Source organism: Anomaloglossus baeobatrachus, unplaced genomic scaffold, assembly GCF_048569485.1.
Source record: "Anomaloglossus baeobatrachus isolate aAnoBae1 unplaced genomic scaffold, aAnoBae1.hap1 Scaffold_2934, whole genome shotgun sequence".
Classification (NCBI taxonomy): Eukaryota; Metazoa; Chordata; class Amphibia; order Anura; family Aromobatidae; genus Anomaloglossus; species Anomaloglossus baeobatrachus.
The window spans coordinates 1-20,608 of NW_027442380.1; the positions used below are offsets into that span (position 1 = coordinate 1).

The following is a 20,608-nucleotide window of genomic DNA, read 5'->3' on the forward strand; positions in this document are numbered from 1 at the left end:
CTTTCCGTCACTGCCACCCTTTGCCATCCTTACCCGTAGAAAGCCCTTTCATCATCCCCAAACCCTAATCTTTTCCCTTTCCTTCCCAGCCCCCAAACCCTGCCCTCTGTACCTTTCTCACCACCCGCTTCCCTTCTCCTGTCATCCCCCTACCACCCGGGAAAAAAAGAGATTGCCCCCTCCTTCCACTAGCCCACCCTCCCACCCAAAGAACAACTTCTTCTGCGCAGCTTGTTTTCTAGGCAGCAGCGCTATTGTGATGTCATCGGGGGGCATTGTGACAAGCCGCCAGTGTTCCGTCTCTTCATGTTGTGCACTGTTCAAACCGAAAATACATCAACAGGCAGGCTACAGAAAAGCTTACTAACAAAGGTTAGAGAGGGGCTTTCTCAGAGGGCTTTTTACAGTTTGTCTATTCCCAATTAGCCGGTTTAGTATACTTAATGAAAGTACTAATTCTTTCATAGGCCGCCCATTCTTAGTATTTGACGTTCAGGTAACAACAGGTAACTTTATTTGGAGTGGAAGCAGAGAGATAACACCAGATGCCAATTGTAGGTCCTCTCACACCTGTGGTCACTGCAGCATCTGACTCCACTTTGTCCAAAAGGGATCTATTCCATTCAATTACACATGATCTAGATTAGACTGACAACAAGATACTGCACGGGACATAGCAGAGTTGGTGAAGTTGAGTGGTGATGAGTTTGCTATTTGGATGAATAAAGCAAGTAAAAAGTGTGTTAGATAAAAATTCATTTCAATTCGCTAATCGGGCTAATATGAATCAGGTGAATCGAGTTCTGCTTTTGGAAACTGGGTTAAGAAGGGGTGCACCGTTCCTGGAGGTACTGCAATACCAGGTCAATGCGTGGAGTGGACAGAGCAAGCTCTTTTTCCATCTCCCTGTTCTAAAAATCCATTTAATATATGGTCCCCAGATAGGGGACGTATCAGATATTAAACTGATAAGAACAGATACTACACTTGATCTTAGCCAAAAGGCCGAGAAGCGATAACCAGAATTGGTTTGGGCCTCGAGTGGCACCCTGGCCTATGCCGGACACATCTTAGGGAGAGAGAGCGAGAGGGAGACAAACCCACGCCTACACAAGACATTTTGTCACCCAAGCCAACCCTTGAAAAGGCTGCTTTGCAGAGCAAAAACAAGAAGAATGGTGCGTTTTGCAGCCGCCGCCCACTGCAATGAATCTGAATAACTCCTCCTTTAGGGCGCAAGCAACTCCCCTCCCCCTTGCAGTCTTTCCAATTCACGATACAAAAAGACGGACAGGACAGGTTGCCTGACTTTCCGTCACTGCCACCCTTTGCCATCCTTACCCGTAGAAAGCCCTTTCATCATCCCCAAACCCTAATCTTTTCCCTTTCCTTCCCAGCCCCCAAACCCTGCCCTCTGTACCTTTCTCACCACCCGCTTCCCTTCTCCTGTCATCCCCCTACCACCCGGGAAAAAAAGAGATTGCCCCCTCCTTCCACTAGCCCACCCTCCCACCCAAAGAACAACTTCTTCTGCGCAGCTTGTTTTCTAGGCAGCAGCGCTATTGTGATGTCATCGGGGGGCATTGTGACAAGCCGCCAGTGTTCCGTCTCTTCATGTTGTGCACTGTTCAAACCGAAAATACATCAACAGGCAGGCTACAGAAAAGCTTACTAACAAAGGTTAGAGAGGGGCTTTCTCAGAGGGCTTTTTACAGTTTGTCTATTCCCAATTAGCCGGTTTAGTATACTTAATGAAAGTACTAATTCTTTCATAGGCCGCCCATTCTTAGTATTTGACGTTCAGGTAACAACAGGTAACTTTATTTGGAGTGGAAGCAGAGAGATAACACCAGATGCCAATTGTAGATCCTCTCACACCTGTGGTCACTGCAGCATCTGACTCCACTTTGTCCAAAAGGGATCTATTCCATTCAATTACACATGATCTAGATTAGACTGACAACAAGATACTGCACGGGACATAGCAGAGTTGGTGAAGTTGAGTGGTGATGAGTTTGCTATTTGGATGAATAAAGCAAGTAAAAAGTGTGTTAGATAAAAATTCATTTCAATTCGCTAATCGGGCTAATATGAATCAGGTGAATCGAGTTCTGCTTTTGGAAACTGGGTTAAGAAGGGGTGCACCGTTCCTGGAGGTACTGCAATACCAGGTCAATGCGTGGAGTGGACAGAGCAAGCTCTTTTTCCATCTCCCTGTTCTAAAAATCCATTTAATATATGGTCCCCAGATAGGGGACGTATCAGATATTAAACTGATAAGAACAGATACTACACTTGATCTTAGCCAAAAGGCCGAGAAGCGATAACCAGAATTGGTTTGGGCCTCGAGTGGCACCCTGGCCTATGCCGGACACATCTTAGGGAGAGAGAGCGAGAGGGAGACAAACCCACGCCTACACAAGACATTTTGTCACCCAAGCCAACCCTTGAAAAGGCTGCTTTGCAGAGCAAAAACAAGAAGAATGGTGCGTTTTGCAGCCGCCGCCCACTGCAATGAATCTGAATAACTCCTCCTTTAGGGCGCAAGCAACTCCCCTCCCCCTTGCAGTCTTTCCAATTCACGATACAAAAAGACGGACAGGACAGGTTGCCTGACTTTCCGTCACTGCCACCCTTTGCCATCCTTACCCGTAGAAAGCCCTTTCATCATCCCCAAACCCTAATCTTTTCCCTTTCCTTCCCAGCCCCCAAACCCTGCCCTCTGTACCTTTCTCACCACCCGCTTCCCTTCTCCTGTCATCCCCCTACCACCCGGGAAAAAAAGAGATTGCCCCCTCCTTCCACTAGCCCACCCTCCCACCCAAAGAACAACTTCTTCTGCGCAGCTTGTTTTCTAGGCAGCAGCGCTATTGTGATGTCATCGGGGGGCATTGTGACAAGCCGCCAGTGTTCCGTCTCTTCATGTTGTGCACTGTTCAAACCGAAAATACATCAACAGGCAGGCTACAGAAAAGCTTACTAACAAAGGTTAGAGAGGGGCTTTCTCAGAGGGCTTTTTACAGTTTGTCTATTCCCAATTAGCCGGTTTAGTATACTTAATGAAAGTACTAATTCTTTCATAGGCCGCCCATTCTTAGTATTTGACGTTCAGGTAACAACAGGTAACTTTATTTGGAGTGGAAGCAGAGAGATAACACCAGATGCCAATTGTAGATCCTCTCACACCTGTGGTCACTGCAGCATCTGACTCCACTTTGTCCAAAAGGGATCTATTCCATTCAATTACACATGATCTAGATTAGACTGACAACAAGATACTGCACGGGACATAGCAGAGTTGGTGAAGTTGAGTGGTGATGAGTTTGCTATTTGGATGAATAAAGCAAGTAAAAAGTGTGTTAGATAAAAATTCATTTCAATTCGCTAATCGGGCTAATATGAATCAGGTGAATCGAGTTCTGCTTTTGGAAACTGGGTTAAGAAGGGGTGCACCGTTCCTGGAGGTACTGCAATACCAGGTCAATGCGTGGAGTGGACAGAGCAAGCTCTTTTTCCATCTCCCTGTTCTAAAAATCCATTTAATATATGGTCCCCAGATAGGGGACGTATCAGATATTAAACTGATAAGAACAGATACTACACTTGATCTTAGCCAAAAGGCCGAGAAGCGATAACCAGAATTGGTTTGGGCCTCGAGTGGCACCCTGGCCTATGCCGGACACATCTTAGGGAGAGAGAGCGAGAGGGAGACAAACCCACGCCTACACAAGACATTTTGTCACCCAAGCCAACCCTTGAAAAGGCTGCTTTGCAGAGCAAAAACAAGAAGAATGGTGCGTTTTGCAGCCGCCGCCCACTGCAATGAATCTGAATAACTCCTCCTTTAGGGCGCAAGCAACTCCCCTCCCCCTTGCAGTCTTTCCAATTCACGATACAAAAAGACGGACAGGACAGGTTGCCTGACTTTCCGTCACTGCCACCCTTTGCCATCCTTACCCGTAGAAAGCCCTTTCATCATCCCCAAACCCTAATCTTTTCCCTTTCCTTCCCAGCCCCCAAACCCTGCCCTCTGTACCTTTCTCACCACCCGCTTCCCTTCTCCTGTCATCCCCCTACCACCCGGGAAAAAAAGAGATTGCCCCCTCCTTCCACTAGCCCACCCTCCCACCCAAAGAACAACTTCTTCTGCGCAGCTTGTTTTCTAGGCAGCAGCGCTATTGTGATGTCATCGGGGGGCATTGTGACAAGCCGCCAGTGTTCCGTCTCTTCATGTTGTGCACTGTTCAAACCGAAAATACATCAACAGGCAGGCTACAGAAAAGCTTACTAACAAAGGTTAGAGAGGGGCTTTCTCAGAGGGCTTTTTACAGTTTGTCTATTCCCAATTAGCCGGTTTAGTATACTTAATGAAAGTACTAATTCTTTCATAGGCCGCCCATTCTTAGTATTTGACGTTCAGGTAACAACAGGTAACTTTATTTGGAGTGGAAGCAGAGAGATAACACCAGATGCCAATTGTAGATCCTCTCACACCTGTGGTCACTGCAGCATCTGACTCCACTTTGTCCAAAAGGGATCTATTCCATTCAATTACACATGATCTAGATTAGACTGACAACAAGATACTGCACGGGACATAGCAGAGTTGGTGAAGTTGAGTGGTGATGAGTTTGCTATTTGGATGAATAAAGCAAGTAAAAAGTGTGTTAGATAAAAATTCATTTCAATTCGCTAATCGGGCTAATATGAATCAGGTGAATCGAGTTCTGCTTTTGGAAACTGGGTTAAGAAGGGGTGCACCGTTCCTGGAGGTACTGCAATACCAGGTCAATGCGTGGAGTGGACAGAGCAAGCTCTTTTTCCATCTCCCTGTTCTAAAAATCCATTTAATATATGGTCCCCAGATAGGGGACGTATCAGATATTAAACTGATAAGAACAGATACTACACTTGATCTTAGCCAAAAGGCCGAGAAGCGATAACCAGAATTGGTTTGGGCCTCGAGTGGCACCCTGGCCTATGCCGGACACATCTTAGGGAGAGAGAGCGAGAGGGAGACAAACCCACGCCTACACAAGACATTTTGTCACCCAAGCCAACCCTTGAAAAGGCTGCTTTGCAGAGCAAAAACAAGAAGAATGGTGCGTTTTGCAGCCGCCGCCCACTGCAATGAATCTGAATAACTCCTCCTTTAGGGCGCAAGCAACTCCCCTCCCCCTTGCAGTCTTTCCAATTCACGATACAAAAAGACGGACAGGACAGGTTGCCTGACTTTCCGTCACTGCCACCCTTTGCCATCCTTACCCGTAGAAAGCCCTTTCATCATCCCCAAACCCTAATCTTTTCCCTTTCCTTCCCAGCCCCCAAACCCTGCCCTCTGTACCTTTCTCACCACCCGCTTCCCTTCTCCTGTCATCCCCCTACCACCCGGGAAAAAAAGAGATTGCCCCCTCCTTCCACTAGCCCACCCTCCCACCCAAAGAACAACTTCTTCTGCGCAGCTTGTTTTCTAGGCAGCAGCGCTATTGTGATGTCATCGGGGGGCATTGTGACAAGCCGCCAGTGTTCCGTCTCTTCATGTTGTGCACTGTTCAAACCGAAAATACATCAACAGGCAGGCTACAGAAAAGCTTACTAACAAAGGTTAGAGAGGGGCTTTCTCAGAGGGCTTTTTACAGTTTGTCTATTCCCAATTAGCCGGTTTAGTATACTTAATGAAAGTACTAATTCTTTCATAGGCCGCCCATTCTTAGTATTTGACGTTCAGGTAACAACAGGTAACTTTATTTGGAGTGGAAGCAGAGAGATAACACCAGATGCCAATTGTAGATCCTCTCACACCTGTGGTCACTGCAGCATCTGACTCCACTTTGTCCAAAAGGGATCTATTCCATTCAATTACACATGATCTAGATTAGACTGACAACAAGATACTGCACGGGACATAGCAGAGTTGGTGAAGTTGAGTGGTGATGAGTTTGCTATTTGGATGAATAAAGCAAGTAAAAAGTGTGTTAGATAAAAATTCATTTCAATTCGCTAATCGGGCTAATATGAATCAGGTGAATCGAGTTCTGCTTTTGGAAACTGGGTTAAGAAGGGGTGCACCGTTCCTGGAGGTACTGCAATACCAGGTCAATGCGTGGAGTGGACAGAGCAAGCTCTTTTTCCATCTCCCTGTTCTAAAAATCCATTTAATATATGGTCCCCAGATAGGGGACGTATCAGATATTAAACTGATAAGAACAGATACTACACTTGATCTTAGCCAAAAGGCCGAGAAGCGATAACCAGAATTGGTTTGGGCCTCGAGTGGCACCCTGGCCTATGCCGGACACATCTTAGGGAGAGAGAGCGAGAGGGAGACAAACCCACGCCTACACAAGACATTTTGTCACCCAAGCCAACCCTTGAAAAGGCTGCTTTGCAGAGCAAAAACAAGAAGAATGGTGCGTTTTGCAGCCGCCGCCCACTGCAATGAATCTGAATAACTCCTCCTTTAGGGCGCAAGCAACTCCCCTCCCCCTTGCAGTCTTTCCAATTCACGATACAAAAAGACGGACAGGACAGGTTGCCTGACTTTCTGTCACTGCCACCCTTTGCCATCCTTACCCGTAGAAAGCCCTTTCATCATCCCCAAACCCTAATCTTTTCCCTTTCCTTCCCAGCCCCCAAACCCTGCCCTCTGTACCTTTCTCACCACCCGCTTCCCTTCTCCTGTCATCCCCCTACCACCCGGGAAAAAAAGAGATTGCCCCCTCCTTCCACTAGCCCACCCTCCCACCCAAAGAACAACTTCTTCTGCGCAGCTTGTTTTCTAGGCAGCAGCGCTATTGTGATGTCATCGGGGGGCATTGTGACAAGCCGCCAGTGTTCCGTCTCTTCATGTTGTGCACTGTTCAAACCGAAAATACATCAACAGGCAGGCTACAGAAAAGCTTACTAACAAAGGTTAGAGAGGGGCTTTCTCAGAGGGCTTTTTACAGTTTGTCTATTCCCAATTAGCCGGTTTAGTATACTTAATGAAAGTACTAATTCTTTCATAGGCCGCCCATTCTTAGTATTTGACGTTCAGGTAACAACAGGTAACTTTATTTGGAGTGGAAGCAGAGAGATAACACCAGATGCCAATTGTAGATCCTCTCACACCTGTGGTCACTGCAGCATCTGACTCCACTTTGTCCAAAAGGGATCTATTCCATTCAATTACACATGATCTAGATTAGACTGACAACAAGATACTGCACGGGACATAGCAGAGTTGGTGAAGTTGAGTGGTGATGAGTTTGCTATTTGGATGAATAAAGCAAGTAAAAAGTGTGTTAGATAAAAATTCATTTCAATTCGCTAATCGGGCTAATATGAATCAGGTGAATCGAGTTCTGCTTTTGGAAACTGGGTTAAGAAGGGGTGCACCGTTCCTGGAGGTACTGCAATACCAGGTCAATGCGTGGAGTGGACAGAGCAAGCTCTTTTTCCATCTCCCTGTTCTAAAAATCCATTTAATATATGGTCCCCAGATAGGGGACGTATCAGATATTAAACTGATAAGAACAGATACTACACTTGATCTTAGCCAAAAGGCCGAGAAGCGATAACCAGAATTGGTTTGGGCCTCGAGTGGCACCCTGGCCTATGCCGGACACATCTTAGGGAGAGAGAGCGAGAGGGAGACAAACCCACGCCTACACAAGACATTTTGTCACCCAAGCCAACCCTTGAAAAGGCTGCTTTGCAGAGCAAAAACAAGAAGAATGGTGCGTTTTGCAGCCACCGCCCACTGCAATGAATCTGAATAACTCCTCCTTTAGGGCGCAAGCAACTCCCCTCCCCCTTGCAGTCTTTCCAATTCACGATACAAAAAGACGGACAGGACAGGTTGCCTGACTTTCCGTCACTGCCACCCTTTGCCATCCTTACCCGTAGAAAGCCCTTTCATCATCCCCAAACCCTAATCTTTTCCCTTTCCTTCCCAGCCCCCAAACCCTGCCCTCTGTACCTTTCTCACCACCCGCTTCCCTTCTCCTGTCATCCCCCTACCACCCGGGAAAAAAAGAGATTGCCCCCTCCTTCCACTAGCCCACCCTCCCACCCAAAGAACAACTTCTTCTGCGCAGCTTGTTTTCTAGGCAGCAGCGCTATTGTGATGTCATCGGGGGGCATTGTGACAAGCCGCCAGTGTTCCGTCTCTTCATGTTGTGCACTGTTCAAACCGAAAATACATCAACAGGCAGGCTACAGAAAAGCTTACTAACAAAGGTTAGAGAGGGGCTTTCTCAGAGGGCTTTTTACAGTTTGTCTATTCCCAATTAGCCGGTTTAGTATACTTAATGAAAGTACTAATTCTTTCATAGGCCGCCCATTCTTAGTATTTGACGTTCAGGTAACAACAGGTAACTTTATTTGGAGTGGAAGCAGAGAGATAACACCAGATGCCAATTGTAGATCCTCTCACACCTGTGGTCACTGCAGCATCTGACTCCACTTTGTCCAAAAGGGATCTATTCCATTCAATTACACATGATCTAGATTAGACTGACAACAAGATACTGCACGGGACATAGCAGAGTTGGTGAAGTTGAGTGGTGATGAGTTTGCTATTTGGATGAATAAAGCAAGTAAAAAGTGTGTTAGATAAAAATTCATTTCAATTCGCTAATCGGGCTAATATGAATCAGGTGAATCGAGTTCTGCTTTTGGAAACTGGGTTAAGAAGGGGTGCACCGTTCCTGGAGGTACTGCAATACCAGGTCAATGCGTGGAGTGGACAGAGCAAGCTCTTTTTCCATCTCCCTGTTCTAAAAATCCATTTAATATATGGTCCCCAGATAGGGGACGTATCAGATATTAAACTGATAAGAACAGATTTTTTGATTTAATGAAGCTTTCCAAAGCACCGCAAAAAATGCATGACCGAAGTCACACCAAAAACAGTGCAAAGGCTAGGATTCGTGTGGACCCCTCCGTGAGGAGAGGGTCCCCAAAAATCAACCCCGTCCCTCCGAGCCAGAAGGCCACAGCAAGGGTCAGGGATCTTCGGTGCTCCCCCAAGCCGAAGCCTGGTTGAGCCTTGTCGTTGCTCCCAGCGTCCACCCAGGCATCTTACCCAAGTGGAGTAGAGAGCTACTAGTTGTTGGTTTCGCAGCCGAAACTGCCCGGACCGTCAACCGGTGTTGGTTTCTCAGCCCAAGGCTAACCGGACCTCCAACCGGGTGTTGGTTTCTCAGCCGAAGCTGACCCGGACCTCCAACCGGGTGTTGGTTTCTCAGCCGAAGCTGACCCGGACCTCCAACCGGGTGTTGGTTTCTCAGCCGAAGCTGACCCGGACCTCCAACCGGGTGTTGGTTTCTCAGCCCAAAGCTGAACGGACCTCCGACCATGATTATAAAAATTTCCCTTCCTAGCCAGAAGGCCGGGATAGAGCAATATGCTCAGAAAGTATGAAAGGGCAAGGTACGGTGTGCTACAGAGCCCAAGGCTTGCCGGGGTCCAAAGCCAGCAAGCTCAGACTCACTCCAGGGTCGTCAATCCTGGGGCACATTGCACCATAGCCCCCACACTTACTCAGTCTAATAGCCTCGATCCTGGTAGGGCCATGGTTTCCTCTAGATGGATATACTATCCTCCCAAAGTACTAACAAGCGCAACCTTCCAGTGTGCATTGCATCATTGTACTAAGGTGGCCGGAGCCTTAAACCACCTTTTCGAACGATACTACACTTGATCTTAGCCAAAAGGCCGAGAAGCGATAACCAGAATTGGTTTGGGCCTCGAGTGGCACCCTGGCCTATGCCGGACACATCTTAGGGAGAGAGAGCGAGAGGGAGACAAACCCACGCCTACACAAGACATTTTGTCACCCAAGCCAACCCTTGAAAAGGCTGCTTTGCAGAGCAAAAACAAGAAGAATGGTGCGTTTTGCAGCCGCCGCCCACTGCAATGAATCTGAATAACTCCTCCTTTAGGGCGCAAGCAACTCCCCTCCCCCTTGCAGTCTTTCCAATTCACGATACAAAAAGACGGACAGGACAGGTTGCCTGACTTTCCGTCACTGCCACCCTTTGCCATCCTTACCCGTAGAAAGCCCTTTCATCATCCCCAAACCCTAATCTTTTCCCTTTCCTTCCCAGCCCCCAAACCCTGCCCTCTGTACCTTTCTCACCACCCGCTTCCCTTCTCCTGTCATCCCCCTACCACCCGGGAAAAAAAGAGATTGCCCCCTCCTTCCACTAGCCCACCCTCCCACCCAAAGAACAACTTCTTCTGCGCAGCTTGTTTTCTAGGCAGCAGCGCTATTGTGATGTCATCGGGGGGCATTGTGACAAGCCGCCAGTGTTCCGTCTCTTCATGTTGTGCACTGTTCAAACCGAAAATACATCAACAGGCAGGCTACAGAAAAGCTTACTAACAAAGGTTAGAGAGGGGCTTTCTCAGAGGGCTTTTTACAGTTTGTCTATTCCCAATTAGCCGGTTTAGTATACTTAATGAAAGTACTAATTCTTTCATAGGCCGCCCATTCTTAGTATTTGACGTTCAGGTAACAACAGGTAACTTTATTTGGAGTGGAAGCAGAGAGATAACACCAGATGCCAATTGTAGATCCTCTCACACCTGTGGTCACTGCAGCATCTGACTCCACTTTGTCCAAAAGGGATCTATTCCATTCAATTACACATGATCTAGATTAGACTGACAACAAGATACTGCACGGGACATAGCAGAGTTGGTGAAGTTGAGTGGTGATGAGTTTGCTATTTGGATGAATAAAGCAAGTAAAAAGTGTGTTAGATAAAAATTCATTTCAATTCGCTAATCGGGCTAATATGAATCAGGTGAATCGAGTTCTGCTTTTGGAAACTGGGTTAAGAAGGGGTGCACCGTTCCTGGAGGTACTGCAATACCAGGTCAATGCGTGGAGTGGACAGAGCAAGCTCTTTTTCCATCTCCCTGTTCTAAAAATCCATTTAATATATGGTCCCCAGATAGGGGACGTATCAGATATTAAACTGATAAGAACAGATACTACACTTGATCTTAGCCAAAAGGCCGAGAAGCGATAACCAGAATTGGTTTGGGCCTCGAGTGGCACCCTGGCCTATGCCGGACACATCTTAGGGAGAGAGAGCGAGAGGGAGACAAACCCACGCCTACACAAGACATTTTGTCACCCAAGCCAACCCTTGAAAAGGCTGCTTTGCAGAGCAAAAACAAGAAGAATGGTGCGTTTTGCAGCCGCCGCCCACTGCAATGAATCTGAATAACTCCTCCTTTAGGGCGCAAGCAACTCCCCTCCCCCTTGCAGTCTTTCCAATTCACGATACAAAAAGACGGACAGGACAGGTTGCCTGACTTTCCGTCACTGCCACCCTTTGCCATCCTTACCCGTAGAAAGCCCTTTCATCATCCCCAAACCCTAATCTTTTCCCTTTCCTTCCCAGCCCCCAAACCCTGCCCTCTGTACCTTTCTCACCACCCGCTTCCCTTCTCCTGTCATCCCCCTACCACCCGGGAAAAAAAGAGATTGCCCCCTCCTTCCACTAGCCCACCCTCCCACCCAAAGAACAACTTCTTCTGCGCAGCTTGTTTTCTAGGCAGCAGCGCTATTGTGATGTCATCGGGGGGCATTGTGACAAGCCGCCAGTGTTCCGTCTCTTCATGTTGTGCACTGTTCAAACCGAAAATACATCAACAGGCAGGCTACAGAAAAGCTTACTAACAAAGGTTAGAGAGGGGCTTTCTCAGAGGGCTTTTTACAGTTTGTCTATTCCCAATTAGCCGGTTTAGTATACTTAATGAAAGTACTAATTCTTTCATAGGCCGCCCATTCTTAGTATTTGACGTTCAGGTAACAACAGGTAACTTTATTTGGAGTGGAAGCAGAGAGATAACACCAGATGCCAATTGTAGATCCTCTCACACCTGTGGTCACTGCAGCATCTGACTCCACTTTGTCCAAAAGGGATCTATTCCATTCAATTACACATGATCTAGATTAGACTGACAACAAGATACTGCACGGGACATAGCAGAGTTGGTGAAGTTGAGTGGTGATGAGTTTGCTATTTGGATGAATAAAGCAAGTAAAAAGTGTGTTAGATAAAAATTCATTTCAATTCGCTAATCGGGCTAATATGAATCAGGTGAATCGAGTTCTGCTTTTGGAAACTGGGTTAAGAAGGGGTGCACCGTTCCTGGAGGTACTGCAATACCAGGTCAATGCGTGGAGTGGACAGAGCAAGCTCTTTTTCCATCTCCCTGTTCTAAAAATCCATTTAATATATGGTCCCCAGATAGGGGACGTATCAGATATTAAACTGATAAGAACAGATACTACACTTGATCTTAGCCAAAAGGCCGAGAAGCGATAACCAGAATTGGTTTGGGCCTCGAGTGGCACCCTGGCCTATGCCGGACACATCTTAGGGAGAGAGAGCGAGAGGGAGACAAACCCACGCCTACACAAGACATTTTGTCACCCAAGCCAACCCTTGAAAAGGCTGCTTTGCAGAGCAAAAACAAGAAGAATGGTGCGTTTTGCAGCCGCCGCCCACTGCAATGAATCTGAATAACTCCTCCTTTAGGGCGCAAGCAACTCCCCTCCCCCTTGCAGTCTTTCCAATTCACGATACAAAAAGACGGACAGGACAGGTTGCCTGACTTTCCGTCACTGCCACCCTTTGCCATCCTTACCCGTAGAAAGCCCTTTCATCATCCCCAAACCCTAATCTTTTCCCTTTCCTTCCCAGCCCCCAAACCCTGCCCTCTGTACCTTTCTCACCACCCGCTTCCCTTCTCCTGTCATCCCCCTACCACCCGGGAAAAAAAGAGATTGCCCCCTCCTTCCACTAGCCCACCCTCCCACCCAAAGAACAACTTCTTCTGCGCAGCTTGTTTTCTAGGCAGCAGCGCTATTGTGATGTCATCGGGGGGCATTGTGACAAGCCGCCAGTGTTCCGTCTCTTCATGTTGTGCACTGTTCAAACCGAAAATACATCAACAGGCAGGCTACAGAAAAGCTTACTAACAAAGGTTAGAGAGGGGCTTTCTCAGAGGGCTTTTTACAGTTTGTCTATTCCCAATTAGCCGGTTTAGTATACTTAATGAAAGTACTAATTCTTTCATAGGCCGCCCATTCTTAGTATTTGACGTTCAGGTAACAACAGGTAACTTTATTTGGAGTGGAAGCAGAGAGATAACACCAGATGCCAATTGTAGATCCTCTCACACCTGTGGTCACTGCAGCATCTGACTCCACTTTGTCCAAAAGGGATCTATTCCATTCAATTACACATGATCTAGATTAGACTGACAACAAGATACTGCACGGGACATAGCAAAGTTGGTGAAGTTGAGTGGTGATGAGTTTGCTATTTGGATGAATAAAGCAAGTAAAAAGTGTGTTAGATAAAAATTCATTTCAATTCGCTAATCGGGCTAATATGAATCAGGTGAATCGAGTTCTGCTTTTGGAAACTGGGTTAAGAAGGGGTGCACCGTTCCTGGAGGTACTGCAATACCAGGTCAATGCGTGGAGTGGACAGAGCAAGCTCTTTTTCCATCTCCCTGTTCTAAAAATCCATTTAATATATGGTCCCCAGATAGGGGACGTATCAGATATTAAACTGATAAGAACAGATACTACACTTGATCTTAGCCAAAAGGCCGAGAAGCGATAACCAGAATTGGTTTGGGCCTCGAGTGGCACCCTGGCCTATGCCGGACACATCTTAGGGAGAGAGAGCGAGAGGGAGACAAACCCACGCCTACACAAGACATTTTGTCACCCAAGCCAACCCTTGAAAAGGCTGCTTTGCAGAGCAAAAACAAGAAGAATGGTGCGTTTTGCAGCCGACGCCCACTGCAATGAATCTGAATAACTCCTCCTTTAGGGCGCAAGCAACTCCCCTCCCCCTTGCAGTCTTTCCAATTCACGATACAAAAAGACGGACAGGACAGGTTGCCTGACTTTCCGTCACTGCCACCCTTTGCCATCCTTACCCGTAGAAAGCCCTTTCATCATCCCCAAACCCTAATCTTTTCCCTTTCCTTCCCAGCCCCCAAACCCTGCCCTCTGTACCTTTCTCACCACCCGCTTCCCTTCTCCTGTCATCCCCCTACCACCCGGGAAAAAAAGAGATTGCCCCCTCCTTCCACTAGCCCACCCTCCCACCCAAAGAACAACTTCTTCTGCGCAGCTTGTTTTCTAGGCAGCAGCGCTATTGTGATGTCATCGGGGGGCATTGTGACAAGCCGCCAGTGTTCCGTCTCTTCATGTTGTGCACTGTTCAAACCGAAAATACATCAACAGGCAGGCTACAGAAAAGCTTACTAACAAAGGTTAGAGAGGGGCTTTCTCAGAGGGCTTTTTACAGTTTGTCTATTCCCAATTAGCCGGTTTAGTATACTTAATGAAAGTACTAATTCTTTCATAGGCCGCCCATTCTTAGTATTTGACGTTCAGGTAACAACAGGTAACTTTATTTGGAGTGGAAGCAGAGAGATAACACCAGATGCCAATTGTAGATCCTCTCACACCTGTGGTCACTGCAGCATCTGACTCCACTTTGTCCAAAAGGGATCTATTCCATTCAATTACACATGATCTAGATTAGACTGACAACAAGATACTGCACGGGACATAGCAGAGTTGGTGAAGTTGAGTGGTGATGAGTTTGCTATTTGGATGAATAAAGCAAGTAAAAAGTGTGTTAGATAAAAATTCATTTCAATTCGCTAATCGGGCTAATATGAATCAGGTGAATCGAGTTCTGCTTTTGGAAACTGGGTTAAGAAGGGGTGCACCGTTCCTGGAGGTACTGCAATACCAGGTCAATGCGTGGAGTGGACAGAGCAAGCTCTTTTTCCATCTCCCTGTTCTAAAAATCCATTTAATATATGGTCCCCAGATAGGGGACGTATCAGATATTAAACTGATAAGAACAGATACTACACTTGATCTTAGCCAAAAGGCCGAGAAGCGATAACCAGAATTGGTTTGGGCCTCGAGTGGCACCCTGGCCTATGCCGGACACATCTTAGGGAGAGAGAGCGAGAGGGAGACAAACCCACGCCTACACAAGACATTTTGTCACCCAAGCCAACCCTTGAAAAGGCTGCTTTGCAGAGCAAAAACAAGAAGAATGGTGCGTTTTGCAGCCGCCGCCCACTGCAATGAATCTGAATAACTCCTCCTTTAGGGCGCAAGCAACTCCCCTCCCCCTTGCAGTCTTTCCAATTCACGATACAAAAAGACGGACAGGACAGGTTGCCTGACTTTCCGTCACTGCCACCCTTTGCCATCCTTACCCGTAGAAAGCCCTTTCATCATCCCCAAACCCTAATCTTTTCCCTTTCCTTCCCAGCCCCCAAACCCTGCCCTCTGTACCTTTCTCACCACCCGCTTCCCTTCTCCTGTCATCCCCCTACCACCCGGGAAAAAAAGAGATTGCCCCCTCCTTCCACTAGCCCACCCTCCCACCCAAAGAACAACTTCTTCTGCGCAGCTTGTTTTCTAGGCAGCAGCGCTATTGTGATGTCATCGGGGGGCATTGTGACAAGCCGCCAGTGTTCCGTCTCTTCATGTTGTGCACTGTTCAAACCGAAAATACATCAACAGGCAGGCTACAGAAAAGCTTACTAACAAAGGTTAGAGAGGGGCTTTCTCAGAGGGCTTTTTACAGTTTGTCTATTCCCAATTAGCCGGTTTAGTATACTTAATGAAAGTACTAATTCTTTCATAGGCCGCCCATTCTTAGTATTTGACGTTCAGGTAACAACAGGTAACTTTATTTGGAGTGGAAGCAGAGAGATAACACCAGATGCCAATTGTAGATCCTCTCACACCTGTGGTCACTGCAGCATCTGACTCCACTTTGTCCAAAAGGGATCTATTCCATTCAATTACACATGATCTAGATTAGACTGACAACAAGATACTGCACGGGACATAGCAGAGTTGGTGAAGTTGAGTGGTGATGAGTTTGCTATTTGGATGAATAAAGCAAGTAAAAAGTGTGTTAGATAAAAATTCATTTCAATTCGCTAATCGGGCTAATATGAATCAGGTGAATCGAGTTCTGCTTTTGGAAACTGGGTTAAGAAGGGGTGCACCGTTCCTGGAGGTACTGCAATACCAGGTCAATGCGTGGAGTGGACAGAGCAAGCTCTTTTTCCATCTCCCTGTTCTAAAAATCCATTTAATATATGGTCCCCAGATAGGGGACGTATCAGATATTAAACTGATAAGAACAGATACTACACTTGATCTTAGCCAAAAGGCCGAGAAGCGATAACCAGAATTGGTTTGGGCCTCGAGTGGCACCCTGGCCTATGCCGGACACATCTTAGGGAGAGAGAGCGAGAGGGAGACAAACCCACGCCTACACAAGACATTTTGTCACCCAAGCCAACCCTTGAAAAGGCTGCTTTGCAGAGCAAAAACAAGAAGAATGGTGCGTTTTGCAGCCGCCGCCCACTGCAATGAATCTGAATAACTCCTCCTTTAGGGCGCAAGCAACTCCCCTCCCCCTTGCAGTCTTTCCAATTCACGATACAAAAAGACGGACAGGACAGGTTGCCTGACTTTCCGTCACTGCCACCCTTTGCCATCCTTACCCGTAGAAAGCCCTTTCATCATCCCCAAACCCTAATCTTTTCCCTTTCCTTCCCAGCCCCCAAACCCTGCCCTCTGTACCTTTCTCACCACCCGCTTCCCTTCTCCTGTCATCCCCCTACCACCCGGGAAAAAAAGAGATTGCCCCCTCCTTCCACTAGCCCACCCTCCCACCCAAAGAACAACTTCTTCTGCGCAGCTTGTTTTCTAGGCAGCAGCGCTATTGTGATGTCATCGGGGGGCATTGTGACAAGCCGCCAGTGTTCCGTCTCTTCATGTTGTGCACTGTTCAAACCGAAAATACATCAACAGGCAGGCTACAGAAAAGCTTACTAACAAAGGTTAGAGAGGGGCTTTCTCAGAGGGCTTTTTACAGTTTGTCTATTCCCAATTAGCCGGTTTAGTATACTTAATGAAAGTACTAATTCTTTCATAGGCCGCCCATTCTTAGTATTTGACGTTCAGGTAACAACAGGTAACTTTATTTGGAGTGGAAGCAGAGAGATAACACCAGATGCCAATTGTAGATCCTCTCACACCTGTGGTCACTGCAGCATCTGACTCCACTTTGTCCAAAAGGGATCTATTCCATTCAATTACACATGATCTAGATTAGACTGACAACAAGATACTGCACGGGACATAGCAAAGTTGGTGAAGTTGAGTGGTGATGAGTTTGCTATTTGGATGAATAAAGCAAGTAAAAAGTGTGTTAGATAAAAATTCATTTCAATTCGCTAATCGGGCTAATATGAATCAGGTGAATCGAGTTCTGCTTTTGGAAACTGGGTTAAGAAGGGGTGCACCGTTCCTGGAGGTACTGCAATACCAGGTCAATGCGTGGAGTGGACAGAGCAAGCTCTTTTTCCATCTCCCTGTTCTAAAAATCCATTTAATATATGGTCCCCAGATAGGGGACGTATCAGATATTAAACTGATAAGAACAGATACTACACTTGATCTTAGCCAAAAGGCCGAGAAGCGATAACCAGAATTGGTTTGGGCCTCGAGTGGCACCCTGGCCTATGCCGGACACATCTTAGGGAGAGAGAGCGAGAGGGAGACAAACCCACGCCTACACAAGACATTTTGTCACCCAAGCCAACCCTTGAAAAGGCTGCTTTGCAGAGCAAAAACAAGAAGAATGGTGCGTTTTGCAGCCGACGCCCACTGCAATGAATCTGAATAACTCCTCCTTTAGGGCGCAAGCAACTCCCCTCCCCCTTGCAGTCTTTCCAATTCACGATACAAAAAGACGGACAGGACAGGTTGCCTGACTTTCCGTCACTGCCACCCTTTGCCATCCTTACCCGTAGAAAGCCCTTTCATCATCCCCAAACCCTAATCTTTTCCCTTTCCTTCCCAGCCCCCAAACCCTGCCCTCTGTACCTTTCTCACCACCCGCTTCCCTTCTCCTGTCATCCCCCTACCACCCGGGAAAAAAAGAGATTGCCCCCTCCTTCCACTAGCCCACCCTCCCACCCAAAGAACAACTTCTTCTGCGCAGCTTGTTTTCTAGGCAGCAGCGCTATTGTGATGTCATCGGGGGGCATTGTGACAAGCCGCCAGTGTTCCGTCTCTTCATGTTGTGCACTGTTCAAACCGAAAATACATCAACAGGCAGGCTACAGAAAAGCTTACTAACAAAGGTTAGAGAGGGGCTTTCTCAGAGGGCTTTTTACAGTTTGTCTATTCCCAATTAGCCGGTTTAGTATACTTAATGAAAGTACTAATTCTTTCATAGGCCGCCCATTCTTAGTATTTGACGTTCAGGTAACAACAGGTAACTTTATTTGGAGTGGAAGCAGAGAGATAACACCAGATGCCAATTGTAGATCCTCTCACACCTGTGGTCACTGCAGCATCTGACTCCACTTTGTCCAAAAGGGATCTATTCCATTCAATTACACATGATCTAGATTAGACTGACAACAAGATACTGCACGGGACATAGCAGAGTTGGTGAAGTTGAGTGGTGATGAGTTTGCTATTTGGATGAATAAAGCAAGTAAAAAGTGTGTTAGATAAAAATTCATTTCAATTCGCTAATCGGGCTAATATGAATCAGGTGAATCGAGTTCTGCTTTTGGAAACTGGGTTAAGAAGGGGTGCACCGTTCCTGGAGGTACTGCAATACCAGGTCAATGCGTGGAGTGGACAGAGCAAGCTCTTTTTCCATCTCCCTGTTCTAAAAATCCATTTAATATATGGTCCCCAGATAGGGGACGTATCAGATATTAAACTGATAAGAACAGATACTACACTTGATCTTAGCCAAAAGGCCGAGAAGCGATAACCAGAATTGGTTTGGGCCTCGAGTGGCACCCTGGCCTATGCCGGACACATCTTAGGGAGAGAGAGCGAGAGGGAGACAAACCCACGCCTACACAAGACATTTTGTCACCCAAGCCAACCCTTGAAAAGGCTGCTTTGCAGAGCAAAAACAAGAAGAATGGTGCGTTTTGCAGCCGCCGCCCACTGCAATGAATCTGAATAACTCCTCCTTTAGGGCGCAAGCAACTCCCCTCCCCCTTGCAGTCTTTCCAATTCACGATACAAAAAGACGGACAGGACAGGTTGCCTGACTTTCCGTCACTGCCACCCTTTGCCATCCTTACCCGTAGAAAGCCCTTTCATCATCCCCAAACCCTAATCTTTTCCCTTTCCTTCCCAGCCCCCAAACCCTGCCCTCTGTACCTTTCTCACCACCCGCTTCCCTTCTCCTGTCATCCCCCTACCACCCGGGAAAAAAAGAGATTGCCCCCTCCTTCCACTAGCCCACCCTCCCACCCAAAGAACAACTTCTTCTGCGCAGCTTGTTTTCTAGGCAGCAGCGCTATTGTGATGTCATCGGGGGGCATTGTGACAAGCCGCCAGTGTTCCGTCTCTTCATGTTGTGCACTGTTCAAACCGAAAATACATCAACAGGCAGGCTACAGAAAAGCTTACTAACAAAGGTTAGAGAGGGGCTTTCTCAGAGGGCTTTTTACAGTTTGTCTATTCCCAATTAGCCGGTTTAGTATACTTAATGAAAGTACTAATTCTTTCATAGGCCGCCCATTCTTAGTATTTGACGTTCAGGTAACAACAGGTAACTTTATTTGGAGTGGAAGCAGAGAGATAACACCAGATGCCAATTGTAGATCCTCTCACACCTGTGGTCACTGCAGCATCTGACTCCACTTTGTCCAAAAGGGATCTATTCCATTCAATTACACATGATCTAGATTAGACTGACAACAAGATACTGCACGGGACATAGCAGAGTTGGTGAAGTTGAGTGGTGATGAGTTTGCTATTTGGATGAATAAAGCAAGTAAAAAGTGTGTTAGATAAAAATTCATTTCAATTCGCTAATCGGGCTAATATGAATCAGGTGAATCGAGTTCTGCTTTTGGAAACTGGGTTAAGAAGGGGTGCACCGTTCCTGGAGGTACTGCAATACCAGGTCAATGCGTGGAGTGGACAGAGCAAGCTCTTTTTCCATCTCCCTGTTCTAAAAATCCATTTAATATATGGTCCCCAGATAGGGGACGTATCAGATATTAAACTGATAAGAACAGATACTACACTTGATCTTAGCCAAAAGGCCGAGAAGCGATAACCAGAATTGGTTTGGGCCTCGAGTGGCACCCTGGCCTATGCCGGACACATCTTAGGGAGAGAGAGCGAGAGGGAGACAAACCCACGCCTACACAAGACATTTTGTCACCCAAGCCAACCCTTGAAAAGGCTGCTTTGCAGAGCAAAAACAAGAAGAATGGTGCGTTTTGCAGCCGCCGCCCACTGCAATGAATCTGAATAACTCCTCCTTTAGGGCGCAAGCAACTCCCCTCCCCCTTGCAGTCTTTCCAATTCACGATACAAAAAGACGGACAGGACAGGTTGCCTGACTTTCCGTCACTGCCACCCTTTGCCATCCTTACCCGTAGAAAGCCCTTTCATCATCCCCAAACCCTAATCTTTTCCCTTTCCTTCCCAGCCCCCAAACCCTGCCCTCTGTACCTTTCTCACCACCCGCTTCCCTTCTCCTGT

General features: G+C 47.0%; 15 non-coding genes and 1 pseudogene across 15 annotated transcripts; all 16 read right to left on the bottom strand.

The window, feature by feature from the left end:
• Positions 1 to 826: 826 nt before the first annotated feature.
• Positions 827 to 1,017, bottom strand: LOC142267050 (U2 spliceosomal RNA). The gene has a single exon (XR_012733006.1). It is a non-coding gene; the product is annotated as a U2 spliceosomal RNA (small nuclear RNA).
• A 1,117-nt stretch (positions 1,018 to 2,134) lies between these two features.
• LOC142267108 (U2 spliceosomal RNA) lies at positions 2,135 to 2,325 on the bottom strand. Its single transcript, XR_012733054.1, has one exon. It is a non-coding gene; the product is annotated as a U2 spliceosomal RNA (small nuclear RNA).
• A 1,117-nt stretch (positions 2,326 to 3,442) lies between these two features.
• Positions 3,443 to 3,633, bottom strand: LOC142267120 (U2 spliceosomal RNA). Its single transcript, XR_012733065.1, has one exon. It is a non-coding gene; the product is annotated as a U2 spliceosomal RNA (small nuclear RNA).
• A 1,117-nt stretch (positions 3,634 to 4,750) lies between these two features.
• On the bottom strand, positions 4,751 to 4,941 carry LOC142267132 (U2 spliceosomal RNA). The gene has a single exon (XR_012733076.1). It is a non-coding gene; the product is annotated as a U2 spliceosomal RNA (small nuclear RNA).
• Positions 4,942 to 6,058: 1,117 nt separating this feature from the next.
• LOC142267145 (U2 spliceosomal RNA) lies at positions 6,059 to 6,249 on the bottom strand. The gene has a single exon (XR_012733087.1). It is a non-coding gene; the product is annotated as a U2 spliceosomal RNA (small nuclear RNA).
• A 1,117-nt stretch (positions 6,250 to 7,366) lies between these two features.
• Positions 7,367 to 7,557, bottom strand: LOC142267057 (U2 spliceosomal RNA). Its single transcript, XR_012733012.1, has one exon. It is a non-coding gene; the product is annotated as a U2 spliceosomal RNA (small nuclear RNA).
• A 1,117-nt stretch (positions 7,558 to 8,674) lies between these two features.
• LOC142267093 (U2 spliceosomal RNA) lies at positions 8,675 to 8,872 on the bottom strand. Its single transcript, XR_012733044.1, has one exon. It is a non-coding gene; the product is annotated as a U2 spliceosomal RNA (small nuclear RNA).
• A 697-nt stretch (positions 8,873 to 9,569) lies between these two features.
• On the bottom strand, positions 9,570 to 9,711 carry LOC142267099 (U2 spliceosomal RNA; annotated as a pseudogene).
• A 1,117-nt stretch (positions 9,712 to 10,828) lies between these two features.
• Positions 10,829 to 11,019, bottom strand: LOC142267069 (U2 spliceosomal RNA). Its single transcript, XR_012733023.1, has one exon. It is a non-coding gene; the product is annotated as a U2 spliceosomal RNA (small nuclear RNA).
• A 1,117-nt stretch (positions 11,020 to 12,136) lies between these two features.
• LOC142267081 (U2 spliceosomal RNA) lies at positions 12,137 to 12,327 on the bottom strand. Its single transcript, XR_012733034.1, has one exon. It is a non-coding gene; the product is annotated as a U2 spliceosomal RNA (small nuclear RNA).
• Positions 12,328 to 13,444: 1,117 nt separating this feature from the next.
• On the bottom strand, positions 13,445 to 13,635 carry LOC142267094 (U2 spliceosomal RNA). Its single transcript, XR_012733045.1, has one exon. It is a non-coding gene; the product is annotated as a U2 spliceosomal RNA (small nuclear RNA).
• Positions 13,636 to 14,752: 1,117 nt separating this feature from the next.
• On the bottom strand, positions 14,753 to 14,943 carry LOC142267102 (U2 spliceosomal RNA). The gene has a single exon (XR_012733048.1). It is a non-coding gene; the product is annotated as a U2 spliceosomal RNA (small nuclear RNA).
• A 1,117-nt stretch (positions 14,944 to 16,060) lies between these two features.
• Positions 16,061 to 16,251, bottom strand: LOC142267103 (U2 spliceosomal RNA). The gene has a single exon (XR_012733049.1). It is a non-coding gene; the product is annotated as a U2 spliceosomal RNA (small nuclear RNA).
• A 1,117-nt stretch (positions 16,252 to 17,368) lies between these two features.
• On the bottom strand, positions 17,369 to 17,559 carry LOC142267104 (U2 spliceosomal RNA). Its single transcript, XR_012733050.1, has one exon. It is a non-coding gene; the product is annotated as a U2 spliceosomal RNA (small nuclear RNA).
• Positions 17,560 to 18,676: 1,117 nt separating this feature from the next.
• Positions 18,677 to 18,867, bottom strand: LOC142267105 (U2 spliceosomal RNA). The gene has a single exon (XR_012733051.1). It is a non-coding gene; the product is annotated as a U2 spliceosomal RNA (small nuclear RNA).
• A 1,117-nt stretch (positions 18,868 to 19,984) lies between these two features.
• Positions 19,985 to 20,175, bottom strand: LOC142267106 (U2 spliceosomal RNA). Its single transcript, XR_012733052.1, has one exon. It is a non-coding gene; the product is annotated as a U2 spliceosomal RNA (small nuclear RNA).
• Between the last annotated feature and the right edge of the window lie 433 nt (positions 20,176 to 20,608).